Source organism: Mirounga angustirostris, unplaced genomic scaffold (genome assembly GCF_029215605.1).
Source record: "Mirounga angustirostris isolate CCGP_5_RB_7025 unplaced genomic scaffold, mMirAng1.0.hap1 SCAF_8, whole genome shotgun sequence".
NCBI lineage: Eukaryota > Metazoa > Chordata > Mammalia > Carnivora > Phocidae > Mirounga > Mirounga angustirostris.
The window spans coordinates 30639475-30657233 of NW_026991716.1; positions in this window are offsets into that span (position 1 = coordinate 30639475).

Genomic DNA, 17759 nt, shown 5'->3' on the forward strand with positions numbered 1-17759 from the left:
TGAGGGTCAGAGAGGGAGAAGCACGGTCCTCAGATTGTCTGATGGAGTGGGAGGTGTGGTGCTGAGCACACAGAGCCTATGGGGTGTCACAGCCCTTGGGTTACAGCAGTCGGTCCAATAGGGGGGCAGCAGGAGGGCCTTGAGCTAGGTGCAGGAGCCAGGTGGGGCTACCTCCCCCGCCCCCCACCCAGATGCAGGAGTTCTAGATGGAGACTCTAACCTGGACCTCTTTTCAACTTTAACATAAGCAGTTCTAGTCCTGTTCTCCTTCCTAGCTAACCGCACTGCAGTCGCTGCCTCCAAGACCCCAGCATGGCCAATGCAATGAGAAGGAATAGAAAGCACCTTGAGATTTCACCTTAGCCCACCGGGTCCCATCACTTCAAAGTTCAGGAAATATCAGACAGTGGGATAGGGAAGCTCAGAGAGGAACTTAAGAACTTCACTGAAGGTGGGTTCTAGAATAGGTTGATGATACCTTTTTCTCTCTTCTAAGGGGCTCCTTCCCTCTTTTTATACTTGTGAGGGAGTTTGAATCTCTTATTTTTAAGAGAGAAAATATCTGGGTTTGGAAAGAGGAACCCCAAACTGATACCAGTCTGAGTTGGGGATATTTAGGGCTGGTCAAAACTAGTCAAAGAGCAAGGATCAGGGGGCAGATTGCCCTTCACCCCATCTATGTCCTCTTGGCCTGTCTGGCCTTGCCCAGGCCCCTCACCCCCTCATGGAAGGTCTGGAAGTGTCCTAGAGCATCCCCAAAGAGCATTCAAGGCTGAGCCTTGGGGGAACGGAACCTCTAGGGCTTGGTGTCTGGGCCCAGGAGCTGTAGAGTGAGGCATGGCTTTGGACTCTCCTCACTTGCCCATCGGGCACCAATCTGATGAGCCTCTGCAGCCTCCCCGTGCTGCCGTCCCCACAGAGCAAAGTGCCCCATTGGGCATTTCCTCTGCAGGGACCCACCGTCTTCCACATCTGCTTCCCCCATATCACCCCCAACTCCCTAGCCCACTCAGGTCCCCCTCCTTATCCCAGTCCCCTGTGTTTGTAGCCGGGCTCTTGCCACAGAAGCCCCGTCCTGCTTCCCGGGTTTGGGTCCATCCCCGTGAGTCCCCCTCTTGCTTGAGCCTCAGGGTCTTAGGTTCAGCATCCTCTTTCCTTCACAGCTGCAACCACCTGCCCTACCTTCGTTGGCTCTTATCCCTGCCTTCAGCAGCGGCCTCGGAGGGGCACTCTTGCCCCCTGGCCAATCACCTCCTGGTCAGGCATGGAGTCCTGTCCATTTTAAATGCTTCTCTGCCAAGAACAAGTGGGGTAACAGATCACCTAAAAGATGTTCAGGAAATCTCAGAAATGGCATGAAACATTTGTCCCTGACCGAGCAGAAGCGTCAGTGGTTGGGAGGGCCTCATCCTCTGGTTGGTTCTTGGTGGCCCCCACTTCGCTTTCATACCTCTTTGGATTTTCTTGAGTCTCCTGGAGGTCAGCTGTGATCCAGTTTGTTCTGGGAATTGTATGTGCATTCACAGGCTGTAGGAAGTCAGGGGGGGATGAGGGGGGGCCAGAATCAACCCGCTGAAGCAGCACAGGAAGACCCCATTGCAAGTGGGGCCACCCCCCCAGATGATGGGAGCTGAGACAGCCTGAGATTGATGGGGGGCCATGACAGACCCATGTACCAGTCGCTGGGCCTCCCTGGCAGCCCCCAGGCCCCCATCGGTCAGAGAAGACCAAGTAACACTGGTGCCGGAAGAGGGGGGGTTCCTGCCTAGAAACTAAAGGACTTCAAAGGAAGCAGTGCCCTTTGGGACTGATCCTGCCCGAGAGTCTGGTTCATAAGTGAAGGGAATGGAATCCAAGCTGGGATATCCGGCTGCAAAGGTTTTTGGGAATGCCATTTTTGTAAGGATCAGATATCAGGGTTTCTGAGGTTTGACCTCACTGCTGTTCTGGTTTCTGGGGAATACATAAACTTTGGAGGTTAGAGTAAATAAAGTTAAGTGGATGGAGGGCTAAGGGTTAGCCCCAAATAGCCACGAAAGCAGAAACCTGTGTGTGTGGCATTTGGGATCCTGACAGTGGGGAAGATGACGGTGGAGCTTTGAGGTGCCCTTACTAGCAGGAAGGGGCAGCCGAGAGAGTGGGAGAATTGCTTCTGAGAGTCTGGGTTAGAACCAGGAAGTGCTTTAGTCCTAAAGCACTGTCCCTGGTTGAAGAGCTTGGAGGTCCAGAGGAGCTGGTGACAGGGCTGTCCATGGGGCCAGGCCCCTTGGGACAGTGGCCTGGCCTTGAACTTGGTCTGGATGGCAGAAGACTCTTCGTCTATAGGGCACTTGCATTCTACCAGCCTCAACTTTTCAGGCAGAAAATATATGCAAGAACAGGGATGGCATTGGTTTGGGGATGGGATGGGGCTTTGGGCTCTTAATGGACTAGAGTGACATCAACTCCCATGGCGGACTGGCTAGTTTCCATGCCAAAAAAAACCCCATCCAGGAACAAGGGAGCAAACCCAGGAATAAAGCCCAGACAGAGAAGTGGCCCGCATCACAGGTGAAGTTGGCATACGGGAGCATTCCAATAGGTTCTAGAAAGAACAAAAGAGGCAGTGGAAGTAATCACCGGTGTCTGGTTCTATCGTAGTGAGTGAGCTACAACCCCAGGAGCTAGCAAACTAGGTTTTAGTTCTGAAAGAAGGGTGTTTAACTCTCCAATCATCTTCAGTAGTATGTTGAGGGCCAGGCTGAGTGAACTGGACTATGGAATTTTTACTTAAGTGAGGTCCAGGTAGAAAAGGAGGGGGCAAAGCAGATCCTGCCTGCCCAGGGGATTCTGGGAAGGAGGAGCGAGAAAGAGAAACCGCTCTCCCAGGGTTCAGCCCCAGAGCATCTGGAGGAGAGCATTACTAACAGAGTATGGCCAAAACAAAGGGCAAGTGTCGCACAGACACCTTTCATCGGCAGACTGAGGGGTCACTGAGTCTGAGTTTTCTTGAGCTGCCCTGGTTCCCATGTGCTTTAGGAAAGACCCGGAAGTGGCTGGCTATTCTGTTGGAGGTGCCTGGCATCAGGGTCACTCCAGCGCCAACACTGCTGGACCACGTGGAGGCGGCAGCTGGCCCAGAATGCCGGTAGGAACACTGCTCGAGCCACAGAACGTGCCACGTCCCTGTCCCCTGGTGGAGCAAAGAGCCCCACCCTGAAGACCGGAGCAGGCCCCATTTGGGGCCTCGGAGAGATTCTCTATTATTGAATGGGACTGAACTTTGAACCAGACTGAGCATTTGGGCAGGTTTTTTTTTTAAGCTATAGACCAAATAAAGAAATGTCATTTTCTCTGCCCAACTGTCATGTTGGTTAAATGTTGCAGCCCTGCCCCATCAGCCACTGTGTTGTCAGGGGAGGTGGCCCTTCTGCCGTCAGGTGGCCCTTCTGCCGTCAGGAGGGCTCCTTGGCTGCCAGCATCCCTGGTCCTTTCCAAGGTGTTCACTGGGTCATTAGCGTTGAGAGCCAGAGATCGAGGTGCTGATAATGACTGATCCCACATGTGGCCTTGAGCTGAGCATCCTGTGCCTACAAGACCATTCTGGGCCCAAAGTCTATGATAGAGGAGCCAAACACGCACATCTGCTCTTGGATCCCAGATAGGTGGGCCTGGCCGCCCCTATCCACACCGCCAGCCTCGAGGTCCGGATGATCCCTGGAGGCTGGGTCAGCGGAGTGCCTCCTTGGGATCTCCTAGTCCACCCTCCAGGAACAGGGGACAGGCCTGCAGGGCCGGGGTTTCTGGCAGCCACAACCAAGGTAGATAGAGGAGCCAGACAAACCAGAGTTTGAGATCAGGCCGCATGTAGTATATAATGTATAGTGACCTTTCCTCCAGGGGCAAGGAGGACTAAGGGGACCTCAGCTCAGACCGAGGCTTAAAACACAGTATCATAAAAGCTTGTAAGCCTGGGAAAGCCTTGACCGGGCTCATGGGCCAGGAGTGTGTCTGGAGCGGGGTCTCTGTGACTAGGGGTGAGGGCATGGTGGCAGGGAAAGGAGGTATCTTCAGGTCCCCAGAGGGCAACCGGGACATCTGAGGAGGGCAGGAGGAGTCTCCCCCAGGATCTTGGCCAGTGGCCCAGGCATAGTGCCCACATCCACTGGGAGAGGAAACGTGGAAGTTGGCAAGCTGGGAGGGGGGCCCAGGCCATCGAGACCTTGTCTATCTTTCTGCCAACCTTAGCATGTCCCCTCTACCCTCATGCCCACCAAATGCTAATGCTCTTCCAGGCACCAGGCCCAGAGGAAAGGGAGAGAAGGCCTGATGGGGCAGACTGGGCCATTTGGGGCCTATCCCCTTGGCTTACGTCTCATCAGCCAGAACCACCTCCCATGCCATCTCTACATGCAGTCACTGAGGATGGCCAGGGAGGAAGAAGGGCCTTGGGGTGCAGGCCAGCCCCCCAGTGAACTGCATTCTGGCATAGCTGCCTCCCTATCTCCTCCTCCATCCCGCCAAAGGCCCTCACGCTGAGGGCAGAGTCCTGGCTTCCCTGGCCTTCCTGCTGGGCCCTGAAGAGTGGATTAGGATTTTATGGCAATTCGGCAGAAAACAGGTGGATATGGCCTTTGCCACCACCGAGTGGGCGGGGGTGCAATGGGTGTAGGTTGGGGACAGCGTGGCAGGTTGGAAAACACATAGAAGAGGCGTGACTCCCAGTCTAGACAAGGCAATGGGCAGGAGAGCTTTCAGGAGGTGGCGCTCTCCTGGCTGAAGCCTAAAGGACGGAAAGGAGCAAGTGAGGGGGGCAAAATGCCACAGCTAAGGAACAGGGAGGAATTTAGCCGGAGGGTCGGGGAAGAACCAGAGCTGGAGAAACAGCAGGCCCAGGACACAGCAGAGAGGGGACCCCGGGCGGGCTGGAGAGAGGTCTCGGCCCACTAGTGGCACAGGCCAGGCTGGGGGATCAGCACCAGTTAGGAGACAACGGCAGTTAAGCAGGCAGGGATGACAGGAGCCAATGCTCACCGAGTGACAGAGATGGAGAGAGACTGCAGAGACCATACAAGGCTTAAAGACCCACAAAGGGGTAGACGCAGTCTGGAGAGAGTGACTCCTGGCCTTGGGAGGCCAGGTGTGTGGTGGTGGCCTTCAGTGAGGGAGGGGGACGCAAGGGAGGAGCGACTGTAGGCAGAAGAGGCCACATCTGGTTGGAGAGGCCGGTTCAAGCACATGGGGGAAGAGATGGAAGATGTGGGTATCTGGTCTAGGAGCTCCGCCGAGTTCTGGCTTGGGACCCACTTCTGCCCCCTGGCCGAGGCCAGCACCCGGGACAAAACCTTCCTGCCACTGGCCACCAGGGAGACAAGTAAAGGACAAGGGATCGGGGCGCCTGGGTGGCTCAGTTGGTTAAGCGACTGCCTTCGGCTCAGGTCATGATCCTGGAGTCCCGGGATCGAGTCCCGCATCGGGCTCCCTGCTCGGCGGGGAGTCTGCTTCTCCCTCTGACCCTCCTCCCTCTCGTGCTCTCTGTCTCTCATTCTCTCTGTCTCAAATAAATAAAATCTTTAAAAAAAAAAAAAAGGACAAGGGATGTACAAGTGGGTCTTTGCTTTCCTTTGGGCCACTGTCCAGTGGCCTTGGATGGGCACCTAGGAGAGTTCCCAGGGATCTCCCTCCCCCACTCCCACCCATTCCATCCCATCCTCTTGACCCCAGCCTCCCTCCTGGCTCCCGGCACCCCCAGGGGCCCGGCTCCCCTTTAGAGAACTCAGATTACAAGATTCCGAGGGTAGGATGCGGGCAGGACCTTTGGGCCTTTTGGATTGTTCCCAAGGGATGCAGAAGGGGAGCAACCCTGCCTCCATCAGAATGGGCTTTGGTGCAGACCACGCCCTCCCATGCAGGGACCTGTCACAGACGCCTTCCCCTTTAGGGTGGGAGTGGGATCAGTTCCCCTGTTAGGAGTTCAGGGGAATCCAGAGAATTCTCATCTGGAGGCAGTGATCGGGGCTTCCGTCAGCAGATGTGCTGCTGTGAGGCTGCCTGGGAAGTTCCATCTTCCAGAAAATGAAGAGTCTTCGAGCTTTTCGGGGGCGGAGTAGGGTTTCTGGCATCCAGCCCCAGTGTCCCAGATGCCAAGGGGGGAGAAGGGTGTGGTCAGCCAGCCCGGACCCAAGGGGTAGCTGAATCCTGCTTCTGGCTCAGCAGCGCCTGGTGGCCTGTCCCGAGAGCATGTGAGCTACGGGGCATCCTTTCATAAATCACCTTATGTCTTGAACCAACCCAAGGGGCTTTGGTGAACCCCGCACAAGAACGGCAGTGGGGGGAGGAAGAACCCCGGCTGGCCCCCCAGAGGAGGGGGCTTGACGAGGTGAGCCAGGCATAGACAGAGACAGGAAAGGAGCCCAGGATGGCAAACAGGGTGCTGGGTCAAAGCTGGAAGACTTGAGGGGCCCCAGGAGGGGAGGGGCTGTTTTAAGTAGAATCAGGATGAGAATAGTAATTCACTCACTCATTCATTCACTCATTCATTCATTGAACAAATATTTTCGGGCCACAACCACGTGGCCGAGGCCTCAGAAATACATCTATGAACAAGACAGACAAGCACCCACTTTTCTGGAGCTGATGTTCCAGCCGGAAGGGTGGGGGAACAAAACTAATGCCAAACAAAGGAAGTCTGAGGGCTGTGGGTGGGGGGCAGGACGCAAACCCAAGAGCGGTACAAGCCAGCCGGACTGGACTGGGAGCAGTGTGGGGAGCAGTCCCTCGGCACCGTGGGGTCCTTGGGAGGCTGGGAGAGATGACAGGCCTCAGTAGAGCCCCTGCACCTAAGGCCCTGTGTGTTATGATGGCAAAGACAAGAAAAATGCTTAGCATTTATTTAATGCCTACTATATGCCTTCTCTTCACTGGTTGGCAGCAACGGCTCCTTTCCCGGCCACTCCCAAGTAAGACAGCTTGGTGGGCTCAAGGGACAGCCACTGAACATGCTCTTTGCCCCAAGAAAAATCCAGTCTGTGAGAGGCCCAGGAACAGAGGCACAGCCCTGGGGGCCTCCCCCTTCGGACAGCCTCCCCTTTTGGACTGCCTCCCCCTTCTGACTGCCTTCTGAGCCCTGAGTGGTGGGAGAAGGTGGAGGTTTCATTTACCAGGGAGGTGGGGGTGGGAAAAGATCAGTGGGAGCCCAAGAGGGCCTGGGTGAAGTTACACTGGAATACAGGAGAGATTGAGTCTGATGTTTGGGGGTGGAGCAGGGGGAGATACGACACAGCTCATGGGGAGACAGCCTTAGGGTCTGCAGGGCTGTATGCTACCCTACCTTCTGGGGTTGCCCTCCATGACACTTCTCCCTTGGGTTTCATGACAAGGTCGCTTAGCCCCTGAGCTGGGCATCCCAGCAGGTGACTCAGCAATGAATGAATGGCAGCCCCATGCTTGGCAGCTCAGGGCCCCAAGCAAATACTTAACCTCTCCGAGCCTCAGCAACCTCTCCTGTAAAATGGGGCAGCATGTGTCTCATAGGATCTCTGGGAGGAAAAAACACGTGATAAAGCTTTTCTGATTCTAAGAAAGATGCCTGACACATGGCAAGTGCTCTCCACCCCAGCTCCGCACTCAGCCCACGCTCCTAGTCCCACCAAACTGCCAACCTCTCTCCAAATGCGCCCTGCCGCTTTGTGGCCTCTGCTTTGTGTTCGTCTCAGTTCTGTGGATCTGAACCGCCCTGGCCCTAGCTTTGTGTTGCCCTGCCAGTCCCCTCTTCTCCATCGAAGGATCTCCTCCCTGCCCACTGTCGGGACAGCCTGGGGCCTCCGCTGTGCACACGTGTGCTGTGGAAGCAAGCTCTCTAGCTCCACGGAGGACCAGGTGAGAATGCCGAGTCCCAGCCCTAGAAGCGGGGAGCGTCTCGATGGTCGAGGAAGGAGGCCAAAGTCGGCGCTGGTTCTCCAGGCTCCTGCAGTCTGTCCTGCTTCTGAGCATCGCCAAAGGACTGTGGGGCGTGGCAGCTGGTAGCGGCTGTCCAGGATCAGGAACCCTTCCCCCCTCACCGACCCCGACCATCCTGTCAGGCAGTGCCGTAGTCCCTGTGTGACAGACTGCTCTTGCCCCTGTACCTCCAGCCCTGCCTTTCTGATAAAACCCTGCCGTGAAGGGGAAATGAAGTGGTTGCTCAATCCCACAGCCCTCCTTGGCATCCAGGTACGGCCCTGTGAATGGACATGCCAACAATGGCCATGTGTGGATTTCCGGAAGCACCTCAAGGGGACCAGCGTGTTCCTTTTCCCGGCCCTTCCTGCTGCCCCTGCGTGCAAGGCAGACAAGTGATGGCTGCCATCTCCGACCACGAGACGGGGCCCACGTCGTGAGGATGAAAGAGCCGATGGTTAAACGTGGCACCACCAAGAACCAGCCCTGGATTGCCTATGTTAAGGTGAGAGAGAAACATCTGTCCTCTTTGTCCCCCATCATTTTCGGGCAGGCAAACCTGAGCCTGATATGTAGAACTGTAATTCCTCCCACCCGCTCTCCCTGCCTTTCCCCTTCTCTCCACCAACACTGATGAAGCATCTACCGCATGGAGAGCAGAGGAGGAATATGGAAGCTGCGAGAGGCGATTTAGAAAGGGTAGGATGCCAAGAAACAAGGCAATGGAGGTGGCACAGAAAGAGGAGGACAGAGCCTGGGGGGGATGTGTCAGTGCAGGGTGGTGGGAAGAACCTTCTGGAAGAGCAGGGGCAGCAGGAACTTCCTACCCACCCATGCCTACCCCAGTTCTCCCCCGGAGGGCCCAGTGCACTCCCTCACCTCCCCACTGGCTGGTGAAGGCCCAGTGCCCCTTCCTGATGAGGTAGTAGGTGTGTGTCGGGTGGTGCTAGTCTGGTGAGAGGGGTGTGGAGTGAGGGCCTGAGGCTGGAGACAGGGAGGGAGTGTCTCCTCAGACCTACACATTTTTCCCAAATCAAGACAACAGGTCTAGAGTTGAGCACAGAGATCCCACCTCATTCCCGAGGCCCCCATACTATCCACATGGCTGCTTCTTAGAAGTGGGCTTCTACTGGGTCCCTGCTGAACTCAGTTCTGGAAGCATACTCATCCTGCTGTGTATGCTCTACGTACATGGGGCCTAGTGCTAAGAAGCTGCTACACCACAGCCCCCAACACACACTGCCCTGCCAGGCTGCCCCAGGATGGTGGTACGCCGGTTCATGGTTAACCACTGGGTCTCTGAGGGGAAAAAACGCCCTGTTCTGTAGTCTTTGCAGACTTCTGTGGTCTGAATCCTCCACCATGGCAATGTCTGAGCTGTAAACATGAAGTGCCAGAAGGCGGAAGGGGGACGGCCCTCCACTGGCCCTCAGGACTGGCGTCTCATCACCTACCGCGGTGTCTTGGGCCTGAGCCCACAGGTTGCCTGGCCTGGGTTTGGGCCCCCGAGCCTTCCCACCGGCCTGAACCTTGTCCCTGGTGGGTTGGCCTCTGCCGATGGGTAGAGAAGAACGAGGGGACAATCAGCCACTAGAGCACCCTCTTGAGGTGCTCACTTTCCTTGACTTCTGCCCCTGCCCTCCCATCCCCCCACCCGCATCCCTGCCAGGCCTTTCCTTCTCTTCCGTGGCTTTTCCTCACCTTCAAACTCTCCTCCTCCTTGTCAGAAGGGACCATTCCCCAGCATTTGGAGCCTGGGCCTCCTCCCAGTCCCGAAGCGAAGCGCATTCTCTAACCCCCAGGCTCGCAGGCCCCGCCCCCACACAGTGCTTTACCAGCTGTCTCCTTCCCGGGTTCTCATCCTCTCAGTCCCACCGCCTGGCTGCCAACCCCCTGCCTGTCCCAGAGGAGGCCTCCATAGACACTCGCTGCTCCAGGAAAGCTGCGGTTCTGTCAGCTCTCCGCTGGCTGCCACAAACTGCCGTCTTTGAGAAAGGCTGGATCGTCCCCCTCAGCCTCCCTGCCTGGTTCTCGGATCCCAGCCCCAAGCCTTCTGGCATGATCTGCTCCACCTCCAGGCAGCTTGGAGCCAGGCCCCCATCTGCCCTGGCAGCCTGGGGCACTGAGGCTTTATGGCCCTAGGATCTGGGCCCCAGCCCCCAGGCTCCAAGGTGCCAACCCTGCAGGGGAGCTGCTTAATGACCTTGTGAGCAGTAATTACACCCCAGGGCCCGCTCTTAATAACCACGTATTCTCCCTGTCAATGTGCCTTAATTGAAAATGAGTAGGCGATACAAGTTGCTGCGAAGTTGGCTGGCAAGCCCTTAACGTGATATTAATTGTAGTAATTAGTAGTCACTTTGTGTTGGAGTCATCTATAAATAGGGGGTCCATTAGTTTAGCAAAAGAGCATGATTTAAAATGCAAATAAAAGCCCAATTAGACAGATAAATCACTCGTCTTTCCCAGCAAATTATCATCTTGGGGAGGGCGGGTGGGGGCAGCTGCCACTCTGAGGATGCAACGGTGAGTTCAGGGGCTCTGGATTCTTACACCATGTGAGTAGCCCATCTGGGACACTGTCCCTTTAAACAAAGTTTACTCGGGCTCCCTCAGGAGGCTGTCACTCTCGGGGCTTCCTACAGACTCTTTATAGGCAGGACTCCTGGCCAGGCTCCCATGTAGCTCCTCCCCCATCTGCTGATTGGTTTCCTCTGTGACACAGGAGTACTTTTTAAAGGCACAGTAGCAGAGCGCGCCTCTAGGCCCTGGGGGAATGCTCTAGGGTGTGGGAGGGGTCCCATCTTTAAATGCAGCTCTTCACTGTCCAGAGAGAACCCACAGATGCCATGTCTTATTCTGTGACCCTAAAGAGTTAAAAAACCAGACCCACAACATTGTTCTGGGGGTAGACAACTTACTCTCCACTTCCTACTCCCTTCCACAAGAACACTTAAGGAGGTTACAGGAATCACACACACACACACACACACACACACACGCACACGCACACAGTATTTCTCACAGGCTTTGGGTGAACATTGGAGGTGGAAATGACTGGACGTAGAAGGGGCCAGTTGGGGAGGTGTTAAGGCCAGAGGGACGACTGAACCTCTAGTTCAACCTTCATTTTATCAGAGCTTCACAAGTTCTCAACACCTTCTCCCAGGCTTGTGTCTCCAGTCTCACAATTAGGGAGGCAGTGAGATGCGTCTGGGCACGCGTGTCCTTCCCTCTAGGTCAGTGCAGCTTCCAGAGCCCTGGTGTTCAGAGCCCAGATCCGAGCTCTTCCCACCCCCACATCTGCCTGCCACCAACCCCTCCAAGAGCCCACCACTCACTTATGGAAAATCAAGGCTGACTCTTTCACGGTGTCTGCATTTTAATGAGTCAAAGCCAGGAGATGAGGCAGCCAGGCCCAAGCCCAGGTGAGAATAGTCCATCCCAAGAGGGCTTTCTATCACTGTCCAAGATATGAGGGGGGTGAAAGCAGTTTGAGAGTATGATCCTTTATTTTATCTATCATCCTTTCTTTTATGACACAATGCTTGCAACAGGTGGTAGTCCTTGTGATTTTTAATGTCCTATTTGACAGCATAAAATGTTAGCAACCCTATGTGGATTCCAAAGACGTTTCAGAAAATTTTGCCAGGTATAAAATCCAACTGTCTGGTTGCCGCTGAGCTAAAAGACTGAATAGGGACTTGAGGCCAGATGAGTCAGCTGTGTGGGGGGCAGGGAGAGAGGGAGAGAGAGGGAATGTGTGTGTGTGGTGGGGTGGGGGGCAGTGAAATAGGGACGTGTATCAGCGAAGATTTCCCTCTCTCTGAAATAGGAGAAGACAACGGCTACATCACGGATAAGGAACTGGAAGGAGGTCCAGGCGCTGTCCATCCCATCTCCCTATATTACAGGAAATTGAGCCCTGAGGAAATTGAGCCCCAGGGAAGGAAAACAACCAGGCCAAGCCACATGGTGAGTTAGTGGTCTAGACTCTGGCCAGTGCACACCTCCCACCTTCCCCACCAGCCCCTTGTCCCTGTGTGGGCCCCCAAAGCCAGCTTGAGAGTAGATGTCATAGGAGACGCAGGGTCTGGTTGGCTGTTGAAGCTCTAGTTCTTCTGCAGAGGGGACCATTTGTTGACTCCCAGAAAATAGAAGACAGCCCTGCTGACAATCAGACCCAGGAGTTCCCGGATGAACGCAGACCATGTTCAGAACACACAGACCAGGCCACTCGGCTGCAGCCACTTTGAGTGATGGTGCTTCCCCAGCAGTGACAGCTCTAGGCCTATTGAGTCCTCCCACCTCTTAATATAAATGAAGATCCCGACCACTGCATCAGCCCACTTCTTGGCAGCACCCACCCCCAGCCTGCCTCTGCTTTCCCAACATCTCCTCAAATCACTCAGCACCAACCTGAGGACTCTCTCAGAACCTTCCTTCTGAGATTCTCTGGAGTTCCTGTAGGGTGTCTTCTCCTTTGCCCACAGCAAGCTAAATAAACCTAACTTTTTAAATTACAGGTGTGTTCCTGGTGGCATTTGGTGGCTGGGCTTTGAACATCCAACAGATAATGTGAACAGGCAGTGTTCCAGGCAATGTGACGAAAAGCAACAGAATTCACAACTGTGTGGTGATAGACGGTTAACTAGACTTACCGTGGAGAGCATTTTGTAATGTATAACAATATCGAGTCACTATGATTTACATCTGAAGCTAGTAGGATATTGTATGTCAATTATTCTTCAATTAAAAAAAAGAATTCACAACAGTGTGGTGCCAGCTTAAGGACAGACATACAACGTGACCCATGGAATGGAACTGAGAGTCCAGAAATAAAATCATGTGTTAGTGGTCAACTGATTTTCAACAAGGGTGCCCAGACCACCCAAAGGGAAAAGAAGAGTCTTTTTAACAAATAATTCTGGGGAAGCTGGATGGCCACACGCCCAAGAATAAAGTTGGATGCTTAACCTTACACCATACATAAAACTAACTCAAAAAGGCTCAAAGACTTACCAATAAGAACTAAAATTATAGGGGCGCCTGGATGGCTCAGTGGGTTAAGCGTCTGCCTTAGGCTCAGATCATGATCCCGGGATCCTGGGATCGAGCCTCAATTCGAGCTCCCTGTTCGGCAGGGAGTTTGCTTCTCCCTCTGCCCCTCCTCTCTGCTCGTGTTCTCTCTCTCTCTCTCTCCCTCCCTCTCTCAAATCTTAAAAAAAAAAAAAAGAAAATTATAAAATTCTTGAAAGAAAACATAGGGATAAATCTTTATACCCTCAGATTTGGCAGCGCATTCTTAGATATGCCACCAAAAGCTCAAGCGACAAAAGGAAAAGGTAAATTGGATGAAAATTAAAACCTTGTGTGCTTCGGAGGACGCTAACAAGGAAGTGAAAAGACGACCTGAAGAATAGGAAATATTTGCCAATCAGATACCTGATAAGGGACTTGTATCTAGAATAAAGAACTCTTAGGACTCAATAGTAAAAAGAAAAATAACCTGATTTTTAAATGGGCTGAAGATCTGAATAGATATTGCCCCAAGGGAGAGCTACAAATGGCCAATACACACAGGAAAAGATGCTTGACACCCTTAGTCATAAGGGAATGCAAATGAAAGCCATGAGAGAGGGGGCACCTGGGTGGTGCAGTCAGTCAAGCGCCTGACTTTTCGGTTTCTGCTCCAGTTGTGATCTCAGGTTCACGATCTCAGGGCCATGAGATCGAGCCCCACATCAGGCTCCGTGCTCAGCGAGGTGTCTGAGTTTCTCTCTCGCCCTCTGCCCTTCCCCCCTCGCACACACACACATGAGCATTTGCTCTCAAGTAAGTCTTTAAAAAAAAACACCATGAGCTAGCACTTGACATTAGGATGGCCATGATCGAAGAGTCAGATAAGTTTTGGGGAGAATATGGCGAGATTTGAATCCTCAAACCCTTCTGGTGGGCATGTAAATGGTTCAGCCCCATGGGAAAGTAGTCTGGCATCAGAAGTTAAACGTAAGAGTTGCCATATGACCTGGCCATTCCACCCCTAGTTATATACCCAAGAGAAATGAAAATATATGTCCACACAAAAATGTATATGTAAATATTTATGTAGCATTATTCATAATGGCCAAAAGGTGGGAACAACCCAACTAACTGATGAATGAATGGATAAACAAAATGTGATCTATCCATACAATGGCATATTATTCAGCCATAAAAGGAATGAAGGGCTGTTCTATACTGTTACATGGATGAACCTTGAAAACATGCTTTATTAGCAAAGGAGCTCAACCACTAAAGACTGCATATGATGTCATTCCATTTATATAAAATGTCCAGAATTGGCAAATCTCTAAAGACAAAGTAGATTAGTGGTTGCTTAGGTGGAGGGATGGCGGGGGGTGGGGGGTGAGTGATAGCTAATGGGTATGGCCTTCTTTTTGAGGTGAGGAAAATGTTCTAAAATTGACTCCACAGTCAGTGGAGTCAGTGATGGTTGTACTTACCTGTGAATATACTAATTCATTATACTACTGAATTGTATACTTTAACTGGGTGAATATATGGTATGTAAATTATATCTCAATAAAACTGCTTGAAAGAAAATAGACCCAGGCCCTTCCCCATGGAGGCTCCCTCCTTGAGAAGGTCTGCCTGAAACCAATCACCTCACAAAGGTATGGTTTCCCCTGACACAAGAGCTGTCATGGAAAAGCAAGGGACCCTGAGACTAGGCGAGGAGCACTACATTTAACGGGGACCAGGTATCCAGCTTTGGGGAAGCGACTCTTTAAAATATCTTTCTTATTTGACAGCTCTAATGAGTTATATTTTATATATCCTAAAATTCACTCTTTTCAAAGGGACAATTCAGTGTTTAGTAAATTGACTGTGCTGTGCATCCATCATTATAATCCAGTTTTAGATCATTTTCATCACCCAGTAAGTCTTTAAATGCATAGAGAGTTCATATCGTTCCTGGCAACCACTAATCTGCTTTCTGTTCCTGTAGATAGGCCTTCCATGGAAATTTCAGATAAATGGAATCCTAGGATATGTGATGTCGTTCGTCTGGCTTCCTTCAACTAAGCAGGCTGTGAAGGCCCCTGTTCTAGCATGTGGCAGCGCTTCACACTTTTTCACTGCCGACTAGCACTCGGCTGTATGGGTAGACCACATTTTGTTCATCCATTCACCGGGTGATGGACAACTAGGTTGCTTCCGATTTTTGGCTTTTACGAACAAAGCTGCTCTGAACATTTCACAGTAAGCCTTGGCGTGGATGGGTGATTTTTTCATTTCTCTTGGATAAATTCCTAGGAGTGGAATTGCTGGGTCCCCTGGTGAATGTAACTTTTTAAAAAACAGCCACACTGTTTTCTGAAGCCTCAGCACCTTACGTTCTGTGGGGCAGTGACATTTAAGCTGAACCTAATAGATGACAAGGTGCCGGCCCTGCAGTGAGTGGGGGAGCATTCCCAGCACGGCAGACCGGGCCTGGCAGCCCACGTGAAGGCCCTGGGGCCCAGGACAGTGAAAGCCCATCGGATAGAGGAGCCGGATCGCTCGGGGGACCTGGGTAAGATTTTGTATACTGAGCCACCTGCGAGAGTATGAAAATGAGCCTGTCAGAGAGAATGAGCTTAGAGCAGGCAGGCAGAGGAGGGACAGGTCCTGATGTGGCCTCGGTGATCTTGACGAGGTTATAGGAGCCCAGTGGAGGCAGAGGGAGGGGAGGTTGAGAGGGTGGAGGGGCTGCCTGGTGACTGGACTGGGGAGTATGAGATGGAGTCCAGTTGTCTCCAGGTGTCTGACTTGGGCTGAACACACAGGGGAAGACTGAAGCCTGGGGACAACAGGCTTGGAGTATGAAGAGGGGGGAGGGAGTGAGGTGTTCTTTTTTGGACACACTGGGTGTGAGGTGTCTGTGGAGAGCGCCCACTGGAGGCTTGGCAGATTTCCAGAAGAGAGGATCCTGCTTCTGGGAGACCCGGAGTGTGGACTCGGGTGTCCTCAGGAGTGGGCCCCTTAGGCTCTTTGCCACCAACACGTCTGGGGCCACAGCCCTCTGAAGGGGCTGGTCTCCCTCCTCATCCATGTTGTTCCAAGCATGGGAAAAACTATTCCCTGATTCCCCGCCTCCCTGGAGGGTCCCAGCCGTGGCTTTTGACAAGCCCCTGAAAGTTTGGGAATAATTCTATCACATGACCACACCAAAGGGTCTCTTCTGCTGCCAGCTCCCTGCATTACTTCTGGCCTTGCCTTCTGCTTCCTTCCAAATGGCCACAGGCCTCCTACCCCCACCTCTCCAAACCTGGGGGTCTGGGCCAAAGTGATCCCTGTACCCAGAAAACAAGGGTTCCCCTTACCACAGAGTCTGCTGGTGTCCCCAGTATCCACTCTCCTCTATGAGCTCCCTATTTTTTTAAGATTTTATTTATTTGAGAGAGAAAGAGTGAGAGCCAGCAAGACCGAGAGCACAACGGAGTGGGGGGGGGGGTTCAGAGGGAGAAGAAGAAGCAGACTCCCCGCTGAGCAGGGAGCCCAGTGAAGATGCAGGGCTCGGTCCCAGGACCCTGGGATCATGACCTGAGCCAAAGGCAGATGCTTAACCAACTGAGCCACCCAGGCGCCCCTCCTTTATGAGCTCCTGATTGAGCTAGGCACATACCCATCCAGCATAATCTTACTTACCATTGGATATGGTCATGTGATTAAGTCTGGCTAATGGGGTGTAAGTAAGTGTCATTTCCAAGCAGTGTCTATACAGGGAGGAGGTGTGGCCTTCATCGTCCCTCCTTCCTGACAGTTGGAACGCAGATGTAATATCTGGAGCTCCAGCAGTGACCCTGGATCACAAGGCAGGGTGACCTTGGGAATGGAAGCCACACCCAATGGAGCAGAAAGTCTGGCATACCCTACATGGCCCAACTCCAGGTGGCACCCTTTCCATTGTATTCTATGGCAAATAGAAATGTGAAGGGCATCCCTGGAGTTTGCAAACAGTGGCGCTGAAGCCTGGGCCCCTGATACCAGCATGCCACATCAGCCTCAACTGCTAAGGGTTCTGCACCCAATTTCAACACAACGGGTGTGGTTTCCCCACATCACCGAGCAATTCTGCAACACACCAGCAGGGTAGCCTATGCAGCTCAATTCCGACGCGGTCTACCTGGAGATATCATCAGATTCCACAGGTTAAGGGCTCAGTCCCGCAAGACTGCTCCCACTTCAGATGCCGATCACAAGTCTGGGCTGTCACCTGTCCTTCCGACCCATTAAATCAGAGGTTCACATGAGCCCCTCCTTGGGTTTTATTAAGTTGCTAATGCAGCTCACAGAGCTCAGAGAAACACTTACTCACTATATGACCAGTCTATTATAAGAGGACACAACTCAGGAACCAGCAGATGGGAGAGACGCGTAGGGCAAAGGATGGGAAGATGGCCTGGAGCCGCCATGCCCTCCAAGGGCGCCCTTCTCCCAGAATCTCCACATGGCCAGCAACCCGGAAACTCGCTGAACCCCATCTTTTCTTCGTGGAGGCTTCATTACCTAGGTACGATTGATTAAATCGTTGGCCATTGGTGATTGAACTCAATCTCCAGCCCTTCCCTCCTCCCCAGAGGTCTCACTCACAAGGTGGGTTCTCCTGGCAACCAGCCCCCATCCTAGGTGGGGTCCAAGAGTCACCTCATTAACATAACAAAAGACACCGTCAGGAGCTCTGTACCAGGCACAGTGGACAAAGACAAAATATATATTTCTTATTATAAATCAGATTATCACAACTGCCTACCTCTGGACATTGTGTAAGCAAGAAACATACTTCCATTATGAGC